The sequence below is a fragment of the Mustela lutreola genome, chromosome 7, assembly GCF_030435805.1.
Source record: "Mustela lutreola isolate mMusLut2 chromosome 7, mMusLut2.pri, whole genome shotgun sequence".
NCBI lineage: Eukaryota > Metazoa > Chordata > Mammalia > Carnivora > Mustelidae > Mustela > Mustela lutreola.
In genome coordinates this window covers 75,782,232-75,807,156 of record NC_081296.1, presented here as the reverse complement: position 1 = coordinate 75,807,156, position 24,925 = coordinate 75,782,232, and the positions used below count along the sequence as shown (strand labels likewise).

General features: G+C 41.0%; 1 protein-coding gene across 6 annotated transcripts in view; it reads left to right on the top strand.

Annotated features, from left to right (window-relative positions):
- Positions 1–17,772: 17,772 nt before the first annotated feature.
- GABPB1 (GA binding protein transcription factor subunit beta 1) overlaps positions 17,773–24,925 on the top strand; it is a 66,736-nt gene continuing 59,583 nt past the window's right edge. For 2 of the 6 annotated variants that reach the window (XM_059181521.1, XM_059181527.1), the window contains exon 1: positions 18,078–18,097. The gene's annotated coding sequence lies outside the window, so the exon portion shown is untranslated. Of the gene's footprint in view, positions 18,037–18,077; positions 18,098–18,655; positions 19,175–24,925 lie in introns of those variants that run through there. The other 4 variants (XM_059181526.1, XM_059181520.1, XM_059181522.1 and 1 more) reach the window with 3 other exon arrangements.

Sequence of the window (24,925 nt, the reverse complement as noted above, 5' to 3'; positions counted from 1 at the left end):
TTAGTGTTAGAGTATGGGAACATTCCCAGAAGGGATAGAGGCAAGATGGTAGTTATGGTTGTGGGAAAAGGAAATGGAGGTTATCGGATTTATAATTGGGAATCAGAAACATTAGAACAGTTGGGAAATCAGGTGAAACTCACTCTGGTGGGAAACACATCAGAGGGGACACATTTGGAACTTAAATGTAGTGTGTGCATGGTCCTAGACGTGTTTGGTCCAGTTCAGTTAACATTAAATGTGCTGGGCACTGTAGCAAGTACTAGGAATACAAAGGAACAAATGGTTCCTGCCTTCCACACACTAACACTCTGGCATGGGGCAGTCTGTTGATAGAATAGGAGACAGGGTGCCAGGGAAGATTATTTTCTAGAAGGTTCCTGAAGACCTAGAGTGATCCCATCTCCAGAAGTACCATAGAAGGGTTATCTAGGAGTTATTAGGAGCAGGCTGGCCAACATCGCCCAGTTTACCTAGAACTAACTGGGCTTGATGATCGGTAGTCTTATCCACCTAACCTCTATAAATGAGCTGCAGGATGTATGTTACCCCTGCTTAGGCCTTACCCCAAGAAAAACAGTTAAGAAAGTAAATTTAAATATGGTTTTAGGTGAATGAGAGGCTTTATTGCTTTATGCTCCATGTTTATTCTTATTTATTTTTAACATCTTATTTATTTATTTGAGAAAGAGAGGGAGACAAAGGTAGCAACAGAGAGCACAAGAGAGCACAAACAGGGAGGAGAGGGAGAGGCCAACGAGCCCCTCACAGGGCTCAACCCCCAGACCCTGTGCTTAACTGACTGAGCCACCCAGGTGCCCCACATATTCAATGTTTAGAAGAAGGATTAAAACTTCTACTTCCACTTCCAGTATTCTCATCCACAGACAGGCATTCATGAAACCCAGCACCGTGCCTGGCATTTAATGAGCATTTGATATATTGTTGAACAAATGAACAAAGTAATTATGGGTCACTGTGCGAAGCGCTGTAGGAGATACAAAGAAATACTTTGAAAATGTAAACATTATATATGAAATAATCAGAAAACAAGGCAAGATATCAATGAGTTGGTAAAAAGGGAGATCAGCAAGGGTTAGAGTAGATGGCATCTATCAAGAGATTGAAGAGAAAGAAACAGAGACAGAGAAGGAAAAGTGCTCATCAAGGGAAGTATATTCTAGTTCCCTCATAAACTAGCGATGTCATCTCATGCGGAACACTTCCCCCTTATATTCCTTCCTTTTCTCACTTTTACAATGAGGAGACTTTTAGGTGATTGCTAAAGGCCTTCCCGACTCCTAATTTTTATGTTTCTACTTATAGTTGGGGACTCCCCATTTCCTTTTTAAAGGGAATGCATTTATATGGTTAAAGAAAAATAATTATCAATAAGTACATTGAAAAGTTCTGCTCCCATCACTGTCCAAGGCGCTAACCTTTATGGCTAACCAGTTTTATCATCATCTCAGGGATCCTTTGAGTGTTTTCAAAATATAAATAAGAACAAATACATATTTCTATCTCCTCCCTTCTTAAAGTAGTGTACAATATACAGTTTTGCACTTTCCTTTTTAAACTTAATGATATAGGGATGCCTGGGTGGCTCAGTTGCTTAATCATCTGTCTTTGGCTCTGGTCTTGATCCCAGGGTCCTCAGTTTTTAGTCCCGCATCAGGCTTCCTGCTCAGCGCAGAGGCTGCTTCTCCCTTTGCCTACCACTCTTTATGAGAGCTTTATGCTCTCTTAAAAAAAAACCAAACAAAAAAACTTAATGTCATATATATATATATATATATATATATATATATATATATTATTTTATTTATTTATTTAACAGAGATCACAAGTTGGCAGAGAGGCAGGCAGAGAGAGAGAGAGGGAAGCAGGCTCCCTGCTGAACAGAGAGCCCGATGCGGGACTTGATCCCAGGACCTTAGATCATGATCTGAGCTGAAGGCAGCAGCTTAACCCACTGAGCCACCCAGGCACCCAATGATATGTATTTTTAAATATTTTATTTATTTGACAGAGAGAGAGTAGGAGAACACAAACAGGGAGAGGTGTAGAAGGAGAAGTAGGCTCCCCACTGAGCAGGGAGCCTGACATGGGGCTGGATCCCAGGGTCCCAGGGTCATGACTTGTGCTGAAGGCAGATGCCCAACCGAGCCACCCAGGTGCCTTAAACTTAATGATATATTAAGTTTATATGGATTTGGAGATGTTTCCCTATCAGTGCTTATAGGTTTCCCCCCCATCAATAGGGCTATACACTGTAAATATTTCCCCCAAATTCATGTTGAAACCTAATCCCCAAAGTGTAGGTATCTGGAGGGTCCTCTGAGAGGTGTTTAAATTATGAGGGCAGATTAGTGCCCTTATTGAGGCTTTAATATCTAATATCTAGCAGATGCCAGTCTCCTTACCACTATTCTTTGCCAGGGCTTTCTGGCCATTAAAAAAATATTTTATTCATTTATTTGAGAGAGAGAAAGAGAGAGAAAGAGAGTGCACCCACAAGTTGGGGGAGATGCAGGGGTAGAGGGCAAGGGACAGGCAGACACCCTGCTAAATGCAGAATCTGACGTGGGCTCGATCCCAGGACCCTGAGATCATGACCCAAACCAAAGTCAGCGGCTTAACCAACTGAACCACCCAGGCGCCCCTTTCTGCCATTTTTACATGTATATTTCTCCTGTATGAGCTTGAGAATCAGCTTGGCTAGCTCCCTTCCACCCATTTCCTTTGCTTCCCAAAAAGCCTTGTTAGTATTTTGACAGGTTAAATATAGAAACAATATTTTTATGATGTTCAATTTCTTAGCCAAGAACAAAGTATGGTTTCTATTTGTTCCTAATCTTCTGCCCTTGAAGACTGTGTTAAAATTTGAAGGCAGAATTTGAATTTGTTCATTTGCTAGATTTGGAGAGTCAGAAAATTATAGAGTGAATACATCTTTTAGAGGGAGAATAATCCATGAGGCAGATATGACCATTGCTAGTTTTGGGGTAATAACCTGGTAAGAGGAGGGGGAAAGAAGCTAATTCGTGTCTGCTATGTGCCAGGAATTATGCTGGGTGTTTTTCACATTCTATCATACTTCATACTTAATGGGAGACCTGCCCAAGCCTAGGGCCAGATGGGGTCAGATCAAGGATGAGCCTAGATGTCCTCCTGGATACTCTGTAGGGTAATGCTCATAGGAGTATCAAGACAAAAGCAGTATTTGAGGATGATCATAGTGGTAGTGAGACAGAATAGGCTAGGAGTGGGTGGGAAAGCTTAAATTCAGAGGGCAACAAGATTCAGTAATCTGAAAGAAAAGAGAAAAGTCTTATTAGGATGAAGTCCTTATCTGTGGGGGATAAATGTATAAATACAAAAGTGATTTCTTTCCAGGGAGGACAGGCAATCTAGACTGAGGAATTAATAAAGTTTGGCTTTGTAGATGCCCATGCCGCCCAGAGTCAACCTCACCATGTTCTACTCGACATTACTGTTTATGGCAAGCCCCTTGGCTACGTCTCCATTGAGCTTGTTTGTTTGTTTCAAAGACAGCAGAAAACTTTCATGCTCTGAGCACTGAAAAGAAAGGATCTGGTTATAAAGGTTTCTGCTTTCACAGAACTATTCTGGGGCTCATGTGCCAGGGTGGTGACTTAATACACCACAACGGCACTGGTGAGAAGTTCACCTGAGGGGAGAGATTTGATGATGAATTTCATCCTGAAGCATATGGGTCCTGGCACCTTGTCCATGGCAAATGCTGGACCCAACACAAATGGTTTCCAGATCCTCAGGTACGCTGCCAAGACTCAGTGGTTGGATGGCAAATAGGATCTTTGGCAAAGTGGAAGAAGGAATGAATATTGTGGAAGCTGCAGAGTGGTTGGGCCCAGGAATGGCAGGACCACCGAACAGCTCACTATTGTTGACTCTGGACAACTCCAGTGAATTTGACTTGTGTTTTACATTGACCTCCTATCTATTCCTTCTGAACTCAGGAGAACACCTCCCCACCCCCACCTGTACATTACATCCTATAACCTTTGTGCTCTCATGCATTTCTTTGGGTCCCATATTTTTCTTATTCCCCTTCAAGTCTAGCTGAATTCTAGCATTAGATTTATGATTATGAAAGAAAAACTAAAGAAAAATAAAGAACGTTTTGAGCCTAGACTTCTGGAGAAGGGTGGTACCTTGTTAAAGAAGTTGGGGAGGGGGAAAGCAAAATGAGTTTCATATGAAGTGTTTAAAGGGAAGTGGGATCCTCAAGTTCCTTCTTATAGGTCCTGTATGCAATTGAAGTGTGTGCAGTTGGCAGAGAACAAATCAGTTTTTAGTACAAAAATCTAAATTGAAACCAAAACTTCAGGCTTCACCATTTGACTAAATAACATAACACCGCATCTATTGTTGCTGCTGGGTGGGGAGGAAGGATTTGGGTTAGCCAAAGGGAAGAAGAGAGCTCTCAGATTTCCATCCTACTGAAAGCCTTCTCAGAGGGTTGGAGAGTAGCATTTTAAAATTCATGACCTTGGGGCACCCAAGTGGCTCAGTGGGTTAAACCGCTGCCTTCGGCTCAGGTCATGATCCCAGGGTTCTGGGATCGAGCCCCACATGGGTTCTCTGCTCTGCGGGGAACCTGCTTCCCCCCCCACCCCGCCCCGCCTGCCTCTCTGTCTACTTGTGGTCTCAGTCAAATAAATAAATAAATAAATAAACAAAATCTTTCTAAATATAAATAAATAAATAAATAAATAAATAAAATTCATGACCTTAAGTACTCCACAGGTATTCTCTTGCTCAAACCCAAAACTCAGTTTTTCATTTCCTAGTTTTCTATCTCTCTGGGATCAAGTATTAAATTTTTTTTTTTAAAATAATCAAACATGATATAGCTTCTCCAGTGATTTAGTGTTTTTGCCTCGTCAAGTGTGGAGTTTGTGCTGTTATCAGTTTAGTCATTTTATCTTTCCCTGGCCTGGAGATGCAGCAATCCAGGTCCTGGGCAAGTATACCATGGAGCTGCAAGTCTATCTAATATTAACTACTTTGTGGGTTAGTCAGCAAGGAATTTTTCTAAGCATAGTTGAATCTAGGTTTACCTAAGTATGGTACTTTTATTTGAGGGGATAGAAGGGTGAGGGGGAATATAAATATCCAATTCCCACATAAGGCCTCAATCCTTTTCTTGGATTTCAGTCTTGCTTTAACCGTCAGCGCCTATAAAACCTGGTCTCCTTCCTCCACCCACTTCAAGGTGGGACTTTTGTTAAGGTCTGCCATACTAAAGCATCTTTTTTTTTTTAATATTAAAAAAAATATTTTATTTATTTATTGGACAGAGAGAGGGGGGCGAGCAGGCTCCCCGCCAAGCAGAGAGCCCAATGCGGGGCTCAATCCCAGGACCTTGAGATCATGACCTGAGCTGAAGGCAGAGGCTTAACCCACTGAGACATCTAGGTGCCCCCTAAAGCATCTTTAAAAAAAAAAATAGATTTATTTACCCATTTTAGAGACAGAAAGAGTGCAAGCGGGAGGAGGAGCAGAGGGAGAGGGAGAGAGAAAATCCTCAAGCCGACTCCCGCTGAGCAGGGCTCAATCCCAGGACCCTTAGATCAGGACCTGAGCCAAAGTCAAGAGTTGGCCACTCAACCGACTGAGCCACCCAGGCACCCCTGTACCTAAGTATTTCAAAATCTCCTTACAATCAGCTTGGGAGTTAGGGATTGTCCCAAGCATCCTGAGATTGCAGACTTGGCATGTCCTTAGGTAGAGAAAGGACTGGGTGGGCTGCTCAGTGTTAGCTGGGTGATATTTCTACCTTGCACTTACTCCATCTCTGAGGTGCTTAGGCATGTCTTGTAATTAAAGGGATGTAGTTGAGAGTGGGATGCAGAAGGGAAGACAGGGGTAAATATGTCAGGATTGAGCCCCACCCCATCCCCTTAGCTTTTTTTTATATAACTGATATATAATACTGCATAAGATCTACAACACAATGAGTTGATACACATCTGCACTGCAAAATGATTACTATAATAAGGATAGTTAACAAACACTTCCATCACGTACATTTTTTAAAATTTGTGGTGACAACTTTTAAGATCTACTCTTCTAGTAAGTTTCAACCATAGATTATTTATAGTCATCGGGCTATACATTAGATCACCAAAATTATTCATTCTTGTAACTAGAAGTTTGTGCCCGTTGAAAATACTCACCCATTCCCCTGCCTCCTCTCCACTCCAACCCCGGCAACCATCAATCTCTTCCCATGAGTTCGGTTTTTTAGATTTGATATATGTGAGATCATATAGTATTTGCCCTTCTTGTCTGACTTATTTTATTCAGTGTAATGTCCTCAAGGTTAGCATAAAGCTCTCAAGGTTGAGCTCTTAATTTATGTTCTGAAAGTGAGATGAGAATATCAGTTCAGTATTTTGAACAGTGACCAGTGCAAATATATATAGTAATGGTCAAATGAATTCTTGAAGAACCAATGCTTGGTGAGTTAGGTCTAGAATTTTATCAGCTTAGTGTCCCATGGTTTCCTCAAGGTGTAGTATACCCTTAACTCCTACTTTGGGACTCTAGTTGCCTTAACAGGAAAGGAGAGGACAGAGACCCCAGAAATCTTTCACATTTTCACGTAAGTTTGTCTACCTGCTGTCCCATGCTTTCAATCTTAAAAGGAAAACAGCATGGAAGAAAGGTAGTCAGTCACGTCTGAGAAGCAGTATGGCAGAGAGGAAATAAAATATGAATTTTGGGAGGTAGACCAACTGGGGAAAAATATCCGAATTCTATTTTCTACCTGTACATCACTAAAGCCTGTATTTTCTCATTTGTAAAGTGGAGATAGCACCTATCTTTCTTTAAAAATTTTTAAATTTAAATTCAACTTAAATGTACTGTGTTATTAGCTTCAGAGGTAGAATTCGGTGACTCATCCATTGCCTACAACACCCAGTGCTCATTACGTCAAGTGCCCTCCTTAATGCCCATCACCCAGTTACTCCATCCCCCCGCCCTCCCCTCCAGCAACCCCGTTTGTTCCCTATAGTTAACAGTCTTTAATGGTTTGCCCCCTCTCTGTTTTCCTCTTATTTTCCCTTCCCCTATGTTCCTCTGTTTCATTTCTTAAATTTCGCATGAGTAAAATCATGTTATTTGTCTTTCTCTGACCTATTTTGCTTAGCATAATACCCTCTAGTTCCATCCATGTTGTTGCAAATAGCAAGATTTCATTCCTTTTGATGGCTAATCAAAATAACAGTAGCAATGAAATAGTAGCAAGTAAGAATAGTAAATAATAATAACACACACACACTACATCTTCTTTATCCATTCATCTGTCAATGGACATCAGGGCTCTTTCTATATTTTAGCAATTATGGACATGGGATAGCACCTATCTTTGCAGAGATTAAATGAGAAAAATCTACTGGAATGCACTTAATAGTGACTAAATAAATGCATGGTAAATGAAGTCCAGTGTGTACTAATGGCTAGCATTTTAATTTGTATGCTTGGTAAACTAAAGTTTCTTTAATGTTAATTTTAGCAGATATCATCAGAATCACCCAGAATAAGGGAAGGTAAGAAAATGAAAGCATAATTGCAGGCACTAGTTATGTGCAATCAGTTTTTTTTTAATAATCTTTCTGGTACAAAACATATACAAAAGTAGAATACAAAGAACCTCCATGTATCCAGCTTAATTATCATCCTATGACTACTTGTTTCCTTGATACTGCCAACAATTCGTACCCTGTTGCAACTCCAGATTATTTTGAAAGCCCAGATAAAACATTTCCTCTTAAATTTCAATGTTCCTCTATGAGATTCTTCAAAAACCTTAATCATAACACTAATCATAACAAAACAAAAGTAATCTGATTCTTGGGTACCATCAGATATCCAATCACCAGTGTGCAACACGTAAAGCCCATTAAGTGAATGAATTTATATCTGCATTGTATACCTCTTATTTCAACCCAAGAGACAAAAATATTTCAAATTCCAAGCCACTCCTGAGATGCAAATTAAAATTCAGGGATACTAAATTGAAGGATTTCCCTACAGTTACTTGCCATGCCTGAAGGTGTCACTGTTTGCAAATTGTGTAGGAAGTACACAAACAAGAAGTTGGTTGTCAATAATTCAAAGAAAGACAAAACACTGTTAATAGTTAGGACAATTTTTTTCAACGAAACTTTATAAATCTCCGGAAAACCAGAGATAACGTTCTTTCCCAAGTTGGGCTGCCATAACAAACTACAACAGACTGGGCGGTTTAAAGAGCATAAATTTGTTCCTCATAGTTCTAGAGGCTGGCACATCCAAGATCAAGGTGCTGGCTAATTTGGTGAGGGTTCTCTTCCTGGCCTCCTCACTGTGGCCGCACATGGCCTTTCCTTTGTGCCCAAGCTGCGATCTTTCTCTCTTCCTCTTCTTGTAAGGTTACTAATTCTATCATGAGAACTCAACTCTCAGGACCTAATTTAACCCTAACTATCTCCCAAAGGCACAATCTCCAAATACCATGTTAGGGGTTAGGGAGCATGGATTTTGGGGGACACATTCAGTCCATAACAAACCTACACATTTATAAAATGATTACGAAGTTGGAAAAGTTAGTCAGCTAGCATGCTACATCTTAACTCTTTTCCTTTCCTTAAGTTACTTTGGCTCTAAGAATCTGAGATCATCATTCCTGGAAATCTTTCTTCACACCCTAATATAACCTCTCAGGATAGGTGGAACCAATAGCCCAATATTCTTACATGTGCCACCTTAGCACCAAAGCAAAAAAGTGGTATGTAAAAACCACTTTTAGCTCTTATCAGGGTAAGTTTGTCATGAAATGAATGATTTTTCCTCTCTTCCTAGGTTCTCTGTATATCAAACAAAAGCTGAAGGAAAGGATCTTTTTAAATTCTGCAAAGCTTGCAAATTTGCCAAAAAAAAGAAAAAAAAGTGTGGACGGAGCTGTTTGTAGTCATCCTTGGCCCTTCTCCAGGTTTGCTGGCTGCTGTGACTGCATAAGCAATCGTGTTTTTACTAGTTATGTGTGTCGCTGCAGGAGCTGCAGCAAAGAATTTCGGTATCCTGAAGAAATCCTGTAAACCAAAACCCAGTTCCCCCAATTGAACCGAATGATTTTGTTGTTGGTCCTGAAAATACCAGGTAGGATTTGAAATAATCTGCCCTTCAAAAGTTGGCAGGGAAAAATCCCCCAAATGTGCTAACACTCTAATATACTGACAAGGCTGTGGAGAAACCTCTGGTACACGGAGGGCAACAGGGCAGATCCCATCAAAATTAAATGCACATATATGCCCTTGAGCAGAACAATTCCACGCTGAGAATGAAATGAGACATACCTGAATATTCAAGAAAAGAAGGTGTGTGTACCAAGATATTTATCCAAGCACTAATTAGAATAAAATTTAGAAAGTCAGTATCTCTCAATTGGATGATGACTGGTTAAATAGTCTGCAGGGGTAAGAAAAAAATGATGGATCTTATACATTGACATGAAAAAATCTAAGATGTCTTAAGTGTAGAGTGCAGGAAAATAAACATGGCATTCTCCCTTTTATATAAAAATTGGGAAAAATAAGAATATTCTTTCTTACATGTATAGGGATGAAAAAAATTCTGGAAGAATACACAAGAAAGTAAGAGTAGAGGTTACCTCGGGGGTGGGAAATATAGGAATGGAAGACAGTGGTGACATTTAAAAAGTTTTCTGTATTAGTGGATGGATTATCTGTTCAAATAATAAAAAAAAAATTTTTTTTAAAGATTTTATTTATTTATCTCACAGAGAGATCGAGAGAGTCCAGCAGGGGGGACAATGCGGAGAGAGAGGGAGAAGTAGACTCCCCAGCTGAGCAGGTAGCCAGACGCGGGGCTCGATCCTAGGACCATGGGATCATGGCCTGAGTCGAAGGCAGATAGTTAACGACTGAGCCACCCAGACGCCCCTCAAATAATTTTTAAAAATCTGGCTGGAAACCATAAGCAACCAACAACTATTAAATGCACACCCTCTTACAAGAATGGTTAAGACGTAGTTGCCCAAGGTTGAGTGAAGTGGCTGTACCTAAGCAATTCCTGGAAATCAAAGTTTTTGGTGCTTCTGGGGAATTCTGAGATCAGTGACTTTCCCGAAGGACTTTACTTGTTTACTGGAGGGCTTCTCTACCACTCAGAAAGACAGGGTAGGGAACGACAGAAGACATCATGCTTTTGCATTCAATTTAAAATTCTTCAGCAGTCTGCCAAAAATGTACATTATTCATCTGTAAGTCTAAAAACATGCAGGAAGAAGTCAGTAATTGTATTGTGATAGAACATTTTTCTCTCAATGTTAAAGTATTATCTTAAGAGTAAACAAAGTTTTAGTAAACCTAGTAGGTGAAAGCCTTGTCGATTACAGATTACTCAGTTTTGAGGAGATACTCCTTTTCAAAAGACATGTGTTCACCACTAGCCTTAATTATCTCTCATTCCAAGTTTTTAAAATTAATTAATTTGACAGAGAAAGAGAGATAGATAGATAGATAGATATCACAAGTAGGCAGAGAGGCAGGCAGAGAGAGGGGGAAGCAGGCTCCCTGCCAAGCAGAGAGGCCAGTGCGGGCCTGGATCCCAGGACCCTGAGATCATGATCTGAACTGAAGGTAGAGGCTTAACCCACTGAACCACCCAGGCACCCCTCATTCCAAGTTTTAATGACCTTAGCTGACAGAGCCATCTTGATCTTTTCCCTTAGAATTTCAGGTGACTAAAAAATGTACAATAAACAATAAACACTATTACATAACATTCCAGTGTTTCCAATGTGAATTACTTGTACCACTGGTGATACTCCTGGGCCTAGGCAGTACATGAAGCAGCAAATAATGTCACATCATATAGTGAGTTATTCCTGTTTCTTTCAAGCCTTCAGAGTCAAAGCAATTGGCTGGCAAGAGTGTTTAGCCTTAATAATTGACTATGTTTTCATTTTACTAATTTTTAGATCTTTTTATTGCCAGAGGTCTAGGGCACAAATGTTTGTCTGGATTACCCGTGTTCACAGAAGCATAACAAACAGGAATGCAGGTGCTGCTATGTATGTTTCAGGAACTACTTGGTCACAGATTACAATAACCCAAAGGTCTTTTCTCAGGGCTTATCCTTCCACGACTCAAATTCTCTCCATGGGCTTCATAAGATACTTGGATCTCCATCAATGGTGTAGTGCACCATATATACTGGAGTCATGCTGGTTTTAGTTTTTTTAATGTAGGCTCCATGCCCAGCAAGGAGCGCAATGCAGGGTTTGAGCTCACAATCCTGAGGTCAAAGCTTGCACTGAAATCAAGAGTTGGATGCTTAACCAACTGAGCCACCCAGGTGTTCCTCAAGCTGATTTCAGATGCTGCTGCTTTATCTTGCTGTGAGTCTACAGTCGGTCTACCAAATGAGGACAAATCCAAGGCTACCTTGGAATTGGAGGGGAATAAAGGGTAACACATGTGGAGCGGCTGGCAATGCAGTTTAAATGCTGATTTCCTCTCTTCACTTCTTTACTTTTCTCCTCTATTTTCTATATTCTCTCCCAATGATCTCATTCACTCCCATAGCTTCAATTATTACCCTGATGTGGGTAACTCTTAATTTTCTATCAGCAATTCTGAATTCCTTTTCAGGGAACCAAACCTTAAGTTCTGTATCTGTTTAATAGTGCTACCCTGATGTTCTGGCACGATGTGAATCTCAACGCATGTAAAACAGAGTATCTTTCTTCCAATCTACTCCTCTTTGTTTTCTCATTTTGTTCACGTTATCACTATTACCTCTTTTGTTCAGGCTTAAAATCTGAATCATTCTCATTCCTTCCCCCTTTCCCTTTATACTGAATCAGGCACCAACAAAAATCTTGTAAGGCATTTTAATAGCTTAGGGGGTTATAAAAAAGTCTCCCTACCAGGTGAGAAAAAGGAAATTAAGGCAAGTTAGGAGATATGCCAGGACACATGCCTAGAGTGGTTAGAGCCTGACTAAAAACCAGTTAAGACTTGAATTTGGGGCTCCTCACTCCTAACTACTAGGGTCTTTCACCTTCCCTACTGCCTCAAGTTCTGCAGTATTTTTGCATCTGTCTCTCTTCTTATTGCTACTCCCAGAATTCTGGACTACCTTATGTTTCGCATTTACAATGTACAGACAGAAAGATTGGCTTCGTCAGTGAGATAGTAATAGTTGGTAATATGCATCCAGCATTGCCCATGAAAATTTCTCCCTACTTGTTAATTCCAATAAATTTTTTAAAACCAGGAAATACATAATACACATACTGAAAAGTCACCCACCCCCAAACCTACAGCTAATGAATCACCAAGTGAATCCCATGTAACCAGCACTTACGTTAAGAAACTGAACATTGCCAGCACCCAGAGGCCCCCTCATGCCCTCCTCTCACACATTACTCCCCAACCCAAACTATGTCTTTTCTTTATAGTTTTTACTATCTAAAATATACCTCTAAATCTAGTTTTGTTTTGCATTTTTTGAACTTTGAACTTTCCAAAGTGGCTAGACTAATATACATTCCCACCAGCAATATATAGTTTCAGTTGTTCTGATTCTTGGCCATATTTGGCATTTACTGTAATGTCCATTTTAGCCATATTGTGGATGTGCAGTCCTATCTCCTTGTGGTTTTAATTTACATCTCCCTAATGATTAGAAAAGTTGGGTGACTTTACCTGCTTATTGGCCATTTAGATACCCTTTTTGATAAAGTGACTTTTAAGGCCTTTTACCCATTTTTCTATTGGGTTTTTATTTTTTACGACTTGTGGGAGATTATAAATTCTAGATAGGAGCAAAACATATATTTTTACTGTAGAACACATTTGCCTGGTGCCATTAGAATACCACCATCTCCCTTTACTCTGGCCCCAAGTTCCCTAATGAATCCTCTGGGAGGTAATGTAGTCGACTTCATGTATTCTAAAACAGAGAAGAGCCATTGTGCCACCGAATTTGCTAGGTCCTGGGAATATAATGGTAAAAAAAAAAAAAAAAAGGGACTGAAAACAATACCCTTGAATGAGACCTGTATTGGAATTCTGTCTAATGTTTATCAGCTTCATGACATTAGGCAAGTTAGCCTATTTTGGCCTCTGTTTACTTGCTGGAAAAAATGGGGCTAATAATACCTATTTTTTAGGGTTGCTGTGAGGGTTAACTGAGACAATACACATAACACACTTTGCACAGTAGCTGGCAAACAGACCACATTTACTAAGTAGTAGCCATTACAAATTTGGTTATTTCCTTGCAGCCTCCCAATTCTCTATGGAGGGAGAAACTGAGTAGACAGATGTCCATTTCTTTCTTAGCTGCTATAGTTCGCACTATAAAGTATATATATATATATATAAAGCACTTGTTTTAGGTCATCTGGGAACTTGGTCCTTCTGACTCCCTTCACCAGTGCTTCTAGAGCAGTACTTCAAAATTACCTGCGGCGCAGTGCAGAAGATCTGATAACTGTTGCATGACAAACTGAGGGACCATGAGAAGAAAAAAATATGGGTTATGTAATTCGTGAATTTATATTTAAATCTGGTCATCCAGGAAGTGCTGGGCTGAGTGGTGATGACCTAGAGCATGCTCAGGAACATGTGATGCAGAAGGACAATCTCATCACCTTGCTCTTATAGAAAAATGTCTAACATTTGCAATCATTCTGAAAATACAATAAATCAAATAGGTCTGGAGATAACAAACATAGTACAGTGAGGAGCATAACTGTGTGGACAAGGGCCAAGTGACATGTGATCAGGTTAGTGCACTTAAACCTGTGATTCAGAAGTGTGCAGATGTGAAAGGAAAATAAAGGAGTTGGCTGAGATTTCACTGACAGCTTAAAAAAAAGGCGGAATTTAATAGTAACATTAGAGAAAAAGAAGATCTTAAAGGCATAGAGGATATATGGTTCTACCTTTTGTGGGGGAAACCAAAGCTTCTCATCATTAAAAAAAATATTATCTCTGGTGAAAGATCACAGGCACATCTATAAAATATGAATTACTAGTAGAGGGAAATGACCACATACACAGCAATACAGATACACAGACATGAAATTACTCAAGTTATTGCAAGCTTCTAAATTCTTACTCAGTATCTGTAAATACCTTTTCTAGGGCCAGTAACAAAGGATTTGCAGACTGGCATTGCCCTATGGACCTCACTTTGGTGGCCCTGCTCTGGAGCATTGAAAACAATCAGACTTTTGAATCTGAAGGGCTGAGGTTCGAGCCTGGAATGTGGGGACTCAACTGACGGGTTGCTCTTGATCCTGAGCCACCAGTGGCCACCTGCTGGTCTTTTACTCACCTTAAGCACAACACTGAGTCACTCCCTAGCTCAAAAATCACCTATTGTTCCCTTGTATCTAGGATAAAATCCCAAACCTGGCATCCAAAGCATTCCAGGCTGGTTCCACACAACTTTGGTCTGATTTTTCCACTACACTGCACTGTCCAATATAGTAGTAACTAGCCACATGTGGCTATTGAGCATTTAAAATGTGACTAATTCAGGAATTAAAATTTTAATCTTTAAAATTAAATAACAAACCCGATACATAACTAAATTACTGCAAAACTTTTAGATATGGTTGCAATGACTGGGGTATGTTAATCTAGTTTTTCAACTGTAAATTTTAAGGAATCAGGTATAGAGATATGCCCAAAGTATAAAATACACACCAGATTTTGAACTCATATTTAGTAATGGGAAAAAAACTGTGAAACATTTAAAAAGATTTAATACTTGTCAATATTGATCACATATGAAACGATTCTATTTTGGCTATATTGTACTAAATAAGCGACATTAGAATTAAGATTTTACTTTAACGTGGCTACTATAAACTTACATATGTGGCTGGTGTTATATTTATATTGGACAGTGCTAGCCTAGATAATCAATCATGCCTAGGAATCAGTCTTGATTCCTCCTTTTCTCTCACTCATGTTGACTCATTAGCAATACAAGTCAGGTCTAATCACCAAATATATCTTCAGTTCATCCACCTTTTCTCTGCTGCTACTATCCACATTACTTTCCTTAAAATCCTTCAATGGCTTCTACAGCACCTCACTTAAACTTAGCAAGGCAGCATATTTCTATTTCTTTCTTTAGTCTCTAAACAAACTCTTTCTCACCTTAGGATTCTGTTCTGCTACTTCCTTTGGTCTCAAATACTGCCCTTAACTTATTCCCACTGAGGTCTTAATTCAGAGAATACCTTCTCTGTGAGGCCATCTCTGATCAACCTCCAAAATTTTGCCTGTTCTCTCCCCCAAATAAATGCTTATTCCAGTACCCTTTATTTTCTCAAGGGAGCATATTATATTATCTTTCTTCTTTTTTTTTTCCCTTAAAGTTTTATTTATTTGAGAGAGAGAGAAAGAACGCACACGTGCGCAGGAGCCAGGTGGGGTGGGGGGAAAGGGAGAGTGAGTAGCGGGCTCCCTGCCTAGTCCACTCATCTTGGGGCTCGATCCCAGGACCCTGGGGATCATGACCTGATCCGAAGGCAGATGCTTAATCAACTGAGCCTCCCAGGTGCCCCTTATCTTTCCTCTTTCATAAAACTTTTTTATGGTCTGTTCCCTCCACTGGCAACAGGAATAGAAACCTTGGTTGGTTCCTGTTGGTTTTGTTGCTGCTTAATCTATTCCAGTATTCAGAACAGTGCCAGTTACAGATGGGTGCTCATCAGACAACTTAAATGAGTATCTAATTGCCTCCCAGACATATCTGCTTAGTTGGTTCACAAGTACTTCAAATTCAACAAGGTCAAAGATGACTCCCTCTTAGTCATTCCCTTACCGGCTCAACTAAGTCACCAAACTCTCAGTAACTACTTTGGTCATACTCTTCATACTATTTGCCACTACCTCAGTCCAAGGCAGTACTTTCTCACAGATTATTGTCTTTTCCAAACTGTTTTCCATGCCCCTGAGTTTGGCTTAACAATCTAAAATGCAAATTTAACCCTGTAACACTTCTTAAGGCCCTTCAAGTTTCCTCTTAGCTCTCAAAAATTTTATTTGTGCACATGGCATTCAAGGTTTTCATGACTAAACCTCTTCAGGAACAACTCCAGGCGCTCCTGAAACAGCATTATCTTCTTTACTCGGCAATCTCTCCAAACTTTGCCTCCTAACGTTTGTATGTATTGCTTCTTCTGTCTAGAAGGCTGTTCTCCAATTCCCTTATTAAAGCTAATTGCTTCTCCAGTCCCGTTTCATTCTTCCATCCCAGGTGAGTAAGGGATTTCTCCTCTAGGAGACTTCGCAGTATTCAGCAGTTTACCCTCATTACACTACTGATGATACCTATTTACTTGTCTGCAGTCTACAGTATAAGATCAATGAGGGCAAGGATTCCATAGCAATCATTCGCTCAATGTCTACTCAAACTCAGTGTTTAAAAAAAACAAAACAAAACAAAACAAAACAGCACAGGCTATCAAAAATTTGACAAACTTTAACCAACCGAAGCACTCAAAGTACTGCATCAAAAGAAACCAATAAGGCTCCTATAACATTTACTTTGCTTCTCTTTCAGGCAAATTGCTTTAATAAGTTACACAAAGACTTTACAACCTTTACCATCTCGGTATCACAAAAGGAGGACTGGAGAGAGAAAATTACTTTTCTGAGGCCACACAAAATGAGTGGGTAAATGGATTTCACTTAAGCTCGCAAACATTGCTGGATTAAACTCTTGGCGCTGTCTCAGACAGTCCCAACTCCTAACTATAGGAAGCCAGAAGCTGCAAGTTAGCAGCTTGGGAAAGCCACGTGAGAAAGTTATTTCCAGGCTCACCTGTTAAAAACACACCAATGTGTTTGTTGGGTTTCTTAGCAAATCATCACAAGTAAGTGAACTTCCAAAGACTATCTCCAAACTTTGCGCCTGCCTTAATAAAATACACCACCACAAAAATCTTGACATTGCAGCCATGAAAAAAACAGACCTCTACCTCTGAGTTGACAGAAATCCAAGGCAATTCGGTGAGCAGTTACTAGGATCTATTAAGTACAAGACCCCTGCGACACCACCGGCATGTTAAGAAAAAAAAAAAAAAAAAAAAAAAAAGCTACAGGAATAACTACATCGTCGTGAACCTGAATGCTCAGTGTAAGCGATGAGAAGGCCCATCCTTCGTTCCACCCCTTGTACCTCACCGCCACTCCTGTACCTAGATGAATCTAGAGGCACTTTAAGTTAAATCCTAGCTTCCTGGCCGCCCTTCCGTCTCCCAGCACTCTGCTAGGCGGCTCTGCTTAGCCTCGGAGCTCGGATCCCCCCTCTCTCAGCCGTCACGCCGCAGAGCTACGAAGGGAGGAACACGGACTTTAGTTTCCCAACCGCCAGCCCCCGCAGAAAGAGGCGGGAAGGCTCGGCCGCCAGCCGGGGAGCTCCGCCGCGCACATGGCCGGCCGCAGCTCCCACCCCCGTGCCGCGCAGGCGCCGGGCGAGCCGGGACTTGCGGTCGCCGAGAGCGGATCATTCCGCCGCTTTCTTTGTGTGGCTCTGGCTCTACAAATGGCCTATTCCTCTCCATGCGTTAAAAACAAAAATCAGATTCTGTCGTCCCCTTCCCCCCGCCAGAATGGGGTCGGGGAGGGAGTGGGAGAGCGATCTGCTGCGGAGAGCAAGGGCGGAAAGGCTCAGGCGCGGGCTCGACAGGGGCCGGGTCCGGGAGGGATGCTGGGAGCTTTGACTCACTCGCACACCATGTGTCCCTCCGCGCGCAGCACGGGGGACTTTTCGGTGGGGATTTTGGGCGCCGACCAGACGCGGCATTTTCGGAAAATAGCGCCCTGTGCAGCTGAAGCGCTTTGTGTGTAGCGGGGCCGCGTCAGCCCGGCCGGGTACGAGGCGCCTCGGGTCCCCGCAACACCTCCTGCTGCTCCCCCGTCGCCGCTCCCGAAGCTTTTCCAGGTCAGTGCGGGTCTGTGTAGGGCCCTGTTACCACCGGATGTGGAAGTTGATCTCTTCGCTGGTAAAAAATAATTCCACTTCCCCCGGAACCCAGATCATCCCCGCGATTTCCTGTTTATTGCATTAAGGCGCCGGGTTTCCGGGGCTCCTGGCCCCGCTTATTCCGCGGGGGTCGGCGGGGTCGGCCTGGGCGCCCGCTCCGCCCGCGCCGCCGCCGCGCTTTGTCCGCCGGGCACCCCGCTTCTGGGAGGGGCGGGCAGACATGGTGGCGGCCGCCGCCCCCTCCTCGGCCCCGGCGCGCCGAGGCCTCCCAGCCGGCCCTGGCCGGAGCGGCGGCCCCGGGGCGGGGATGGGGTCGAGCCGGGGCGGCGGGGGCTCTGCGGGCGCCGGGAGGCGGGAGGTGGGCGGGCGCGGGAGGGAGACAGGCTGAGGCGGCCCGGCCCGGCCTCGCCGCCCGCCACCCCGGGAACTGCCGGCCTCTTTGTCTGGGCGGCCTGGCGGCCCCACCGGGCTCTCCGGAACCGGGAAGGGGCGGCGGGGGTGGCCGGCCCAGGGCGCGCTGTGTTGTGGGGCCTGCGCGGCCGGGAGGCGCTCGGGCCGCGGCGGGAGCGGCTGGCCGGGACAGGGTTAAGTGGAGGGCCGGCCCGGCCCGCGCGGGGCCGATCGCGGCTACTGCCAAGACCTCGGGGACTCAAGTCCCTGAGGGGACAAAGCCCGCCGCTCTGGATGCTCGGGACTTGTGGACTTGGGACTTGGCCGGCGGGATCTGCGGGTGCACGGCTTCAGGAAAAAGTTGAGAATTTTGCCAGGTCATTTCTGCCTGGACACAGTTAATCAGTGTGTTTTTAGAGTGCTTCGTTGAAGCTGTCCTGCCGTGTTGAATCAGCGTGCATAGCCTCGGGGGTGCATCGAGAAAACTGAAACCAAAGGAATTATATAGGCCTGCTTTGTGTGTGTTTTCCCACTTTAAGCTTGTTTTCAGTACACATACTCTTGCCTTAAACCTGATTGGACTGTGGCGAGCAGACATCTGTTTAAAGGAGGGGTAGCGACCACAACAGTACTTTGGAAGGGGGCTTGGAAATGTGGAAATATTTTAAGTGCTTTCTCCGAACACTGATTTGCTGTCTCGATTCAGGCAAGTTACTTTATGAAGTATAATTTTTATCTGGAAAATGTTTTGATGTAGTAAGTAAAATGATCCTTGAAAAGTAATTTTCCATTCCAGGATTAAAGATGCACTGTAATTTATAATGCACATGTTAGTGGTCAGAAATTCATTTTGCAGATACTTATTTCACATAGAGACCCACCCAGCATAATTTAAATTTCTTTTCACTGACCTATAACCATCCGCGTTGACACTTCCACTTTCAGGTTCAGAGTCTGAATTTAAGGAAATTAAAGATGGCTTTATGCGCTTTTTCTTAATTTTCCTCTTTTTAAATATTTCCCCTCAAATAACAGCAGAAAGAAAAATTCATTGCATGTTAATACAATGACATATTAGGTAAGAGTGACATTATTTTGCATTTCTGTAAGTCTTAGATGTCTGGTTTAATAGAAGACATGTAGATTCTTAAGTCTGCTGCATTAAGTCTGTTGTGGTATCATACCAGGTAACCTCTGGGAAACTCCCAAAACTCCATTGTATGATTATGCCTTTTTTTTTTTTTTTTTTAAACTGAGAGATTTGTCATTTCTATCCTCTTACCATACAAGTCAAATAGGATATTATACAAGACCCATTTAGAAAATATGGATAGGGTTGATTTCTGTACTTTCTTCTTGTGCTTTTTTTTGAGTTTGGGGTTTAGATAGATAAACAGTATTAAAAGTAAAGATTGTGTAATCTGCATATGATCCTAGGAGACTTAGGAACATTTGCAAATACTTTAAATGACTGAACTTAATTTTTAATCCTACAATTTAGTTATGTATGCAAGTAAAATGTGAATTTCATTTTAGATGTGTTTGTGAAAACTCGTGTGTAAAAGTAATATTTGAGATAGGATAGTCAAAGCACTGCAGGAGCTGCCGATTTAAAAGGAATCCTGCAGTGAAACATTTGGTCAAACAATACTTTTGTAATGCGTATACATACCTTTAGAGTTAACTCTCCTAACTTAGAGTTTGAGTTCTCTCTTTCAGTCAATCTGGGTATTTTTGGTTGGAGGCCAGTAACACTGTAAATGTGTGAAAATGTTAAGCCCATACTTTGAGTTAATGGTTTTGAAATGAAGCTAAATTCATTTCCAGTTGTTTCTGTGAACTCTACTTTGATTCTTTCAGACTGTAGTTCTCTACTGTTCCATCAACAGGAAGCATCTGGTCATTCTTGACATAATTGTTTGAAAATGCCAGGTGAATTTTTGATGTTCATTATGCAAATGAGGATAAGTATCAAATTTGATATTGGTTAATTTTACTTGTCTCCCTTTTCTCAGCATCTCTAAGATGTATTCATGATGGACCTCATCTGTAGAATGCACCCCTCCCCCTGCTTTATTCCCCACCTCTTGAGTACCTCCCAAGTTAGGAATAGTGACAGGTAAAGCAAACAGGTCAGGAAATTCAGAAGACATTACATGAAATTTTGAATCATGAATTTATTTTGAGAGTGTATTTTTGAGGTTGCAGTTCCCTTTGCAAGTAGTCTGAGTGTGGGTGAACTCACTAATGGGTCCATCTCCTCTCTATCTCATAAACATTAAGAAGCAAACAGAAACAAAATGTTAAGATCAGGGTAACTTAGTTTTCTAATGAGTATTGTTTCTTTGGCTCCAGAGCTTTCCAACTAGTAATCATAGGTTTCTATAGTATTAATATGTCTATCTTTTTTTTTTTTTTTTTTTAAAGATTTTATTTATTTATTTGACAGAGAGAAATCACAAGTACACTGAGAGGCAGGCAGAGAGAGAGAGAGAAGGAAGCAGGCTCCCTGCTGAGCAGAGAGCCCGATGCGGGACTCCATCCCAGGACCCTGAGATCATGACCTGAGTCGAAGGCAGCGGCTTAACCCACTGAGCCACCCAGGCGCCCCAATATGTCTATCTTGATATTAAACTTTTTTGAAGTTGTTTGTTCCATCATGCTCTTTAGAAGGTCTGTCTGCTAATATTAAGGACTGTTTCCCCAGTGTGTGGACAACAGTGCTTTACATATAGAAGATGTGTTGGTGTGGTTACCTGTCAAGTCAGTTGTTGGTGGGCTAGTTAGTATATTTTCATTTAGGTTAAGTATGTCCATGAGGTAAGTGTAGAGGCTAAAGCTTGAAATGATTTCTCCATTGAAGGTAAATCATAATGCAGAGCCATTGATATATTTAGAAATAGGAATTTGAAACTCTTTGTCCTGGTTCTCTTACCTTTTAATGGGAATAATTGGAACGGCTAGCAGTTAGGGCCCAAGATGCTAAAGCACAAATACAATAAGACTCGATCATTTTAACTACATTTAATGTGAATCAACATTATGGTATCATTTTTTAAAAAGTAAATGTCATTTTGAAGTTGGTAGAAGACATAGAACAGGTATTAGGGCACATGGTGGCTCAGTCTTAGGTTAAGGGTTTGACTCTTCATCTCTACTCAGGTCATAATCTGAGTGGTGAAATGGAGCCACAGGTCTGACTCTGTGCACATGGTGAAGTCTCATGGTGGAGTCGGCTTGAGATTCTCCATCTCTCTCTGCCACTCCCGCTCCTGTGCTTGCATGGTCTCTCTCTGGAAAGAGAGAACAGGTATTTAGCCACACTTTACTTTGTATTTGTTGTATTATACGTGGGATAATTATATTGTGTCAGCTTTATTGTGCCGGCTTTTTTGGTAGCAGACTGTCACATTATGAGTGGGCCCTTATATCAATTCTCAGACTTTTTATCAGAATCACCTGCAGAGCAAGAACACGGAGGCCCAAGCTTAAGTAACATAGCTGGGACCTAGGCCACCATATTTTTTCCAAGTTCCTCAGGTGATAGACACTCCAGTTTAAAGAGCACTGAACTATAGAGCATATCCAGAGGACCTTGATCATGGGGAGAAAGGACATGAAGAAAGGAGGAAGGGCTGAAGAATTCGATGTTTGGCTCAAAGAAGAGAAAGAAGCTCATCTAAGGAATGATAGCTATATTTAAATTTAGACGTCTGTCGCACAGATCAGGTCTTTGATCTGCCTAGAGAACTAGGATGCATGGGTAGTAGAAGGAGGATTTCAATAGTCTTTCAAGATAAATTTCCGTGAAACAGTAAACATGTAAAGGTTGGGTTTGGGTGGTAGGCTCTAAGTTTTCACTGAAGATGTTCAAGTTAGGGATTCTAGGGTGGAGGAATTTATACCCAGAATGAGGAATTGGGCCAGGAGTCCTAATGTTCTCTACAAACTTTTGAGATTTTATGATATTTGTCTAGGTTTGCAGGTACAGAAGTAGGAGAGCAAAAGCCCATTTAGTGAAACAAGCTGGTTAGCTTAACTAGATCATAGTTTTCACCTTGGTTAAAGAGAAATAAGTTTTAAGTGAGAGAGCTATTTGATGAGAGCTTTAAACCCAGCTGTAGGGGTGCCTGAGGGCTCAGTCTGTTAAGTATCTGCCTTTGGCTCAGGTCATGATCCGGGAGTTCCAAGATGGAGACCATGCCCTGCTCCCTGCTTGGTGGGGAGTCTACCTCTCCCTCTCTCTGCCCCCCCCCAGTCCTTCTCTCTCTTTCTCTTGCTCTCTCAAATAAATACAATCTAAAATAAATAAAAAACCCACTGTAATTTGGGAGACTCAAATGGGCATATCTTCTGACATGGAAATTCTCATTTAAGGGAATTTATCTTGATGTAGTAAGGATGTGTGCAGAGATTTAGCTGTGAGCATTCTGATTGCAGCACTGTTCATAGTAAAAGCTGTGTATAAACATTTGACCCTGCTCCCACATTAATCATATGAAGTAGATATTATTATCCTCCATTTTTCAGCAGAGAAAACAGGCATAGGGAAATGAGGTAGCTTGCCTAAGGTAAAGTTAGTAAGTGATAGAGCCAGAGCTTGGATCCAAGCAGTTTGACTTGAGTCAGTAACGCTTGGTCACAGTGATTGTTAGGATATATATTCACAGTGGGGTGAATAGGGCCTAGCTGTTAAAATGATGTTAGAAGAACGTGAAGACATGAAGAGAGGTCTTGGTATATGTCAAGTAAAAAAATTTTAAAAACACAATTCCGTTTTGGTTAAAAAAATAAGTATACAGTTGATCCGTGAACAATAGGGCTTTGAACTGCATGGGTCCACTTATACACAGGCCTTTTTTTTTTTTTTTTTTTTTGGACAAATACAGTAGAGTGCTGTAAGTTTATGTTCTCTTAATTTTTTCCCTAACTTCCTTTCCTGTGGCTTGCTTTACTGTAAGAATACAGTTTGTAACACTTATACAGAATATGTATTGATTCATTGTCTGTTATTGGTAAAGCTTCTAGTGTCAGTAGGCTATTCATAATTAAGTTTCAGGGGAGAGAAAAGTTATACTCAGATTTCCAACTGTATGGGTGGGTGGATATCTGTACCCTTCAGCCCTGCATTGTTCAAAGGAAAATTGTATTGATGTCTGGAAGGATATAGGTCAAATTGTTAAGTGGTTATCTCTGAGTGGAGTTTTATAAGTGATTATTTTCTTTCTGCTTATCCAAATTCTCTGACTTCTACAGTGAATATATATTTTTATGTATTAATTATAATCAAAAGCATATTAAAATGTCATATTTCAATAAGAAATTAAAGATTAACATAAACTGAGAAGCTTGGATTTTATACTGTACTTAATGCAGTTTGACTTAGGAATTGCACATAAATGAGAATTTGTAAGCACATGAAGTGTTTTGTGTTTTTTTAAGTTTGATTCCTTACCGTTGTAGAAGTAATATGTTAGTTGGGATGAGAAAACAGTCATGGACTCCTACCATTCTATCATTAATCACTTCTCAATTTTGTGTTTTCACCCTCTTCTGTGTAATATTTTAAACATTGTATTCATCCCAGCTTAGTTACTCTCTGGCTTTGTGACATTAGGCAATTTCCTTAATCGCTCTGCCTCAGTTTGCTCCTTTGTAAAATTGGTAATTATAATAACTATGTTTTGGTGCTTGGGAGGATTAAATGAGTTACTGCATATAAAGTGATCAGAACAGTGTCTGACACATTTTAATAGCTCAGCAAATGTTAGCAGTTATTATTATAGGATCATAGCCCACTAAAACCCTTGGGGTCTAATAGTTTTTAGAATTAAGAATTTTTTGAATATAGGCAACATAGTAATGTAACCTCTTGACAGAGTTCAGTCTACTTCAAACACATTACTATTTCTGCAGCAACACATATGAAGGTTTATACCAAATGGGGTAAATAAAGACTTTCAGTGCTTCATGTCAGTGCAGGTAAGGTTTTGCCACCCAAGAGTTTTTATATTTTGGAATTGCAGGTAAGGAACCTGTAGGATATTTATTAAATTTTGAGTCCTATTTTATTTTAATACCTTTTCATGTTATTATATAGCTTTATAATCCATGGTAATTTAAAAATTAGAAAATGAGCACTTCTATTTCTTTTTATTATAAATTATGCTAAACCTCTACCAATATTGTTGATTCTATTACCTAGTGTTGTATTTTTTAGAAAAGGCTTGAGAGTTCCTCTAACCTAATTAGCTTTTTTTCTGTTTCATTACACTTGAGGAACAAGACATTTCTTTTTCTCTTTTATTTAAGTTCTAAATTCCAGTTAATATACAGTGTTATATTAGTTTCAGGTGTACTATAGTAATTTAATAGTTCCATACATCACCCTGTGCTCATAAAAACAAGTGCGCTTCTTGATCTGTATCACTGATTTAACCCATTCCCCTATTTGCCT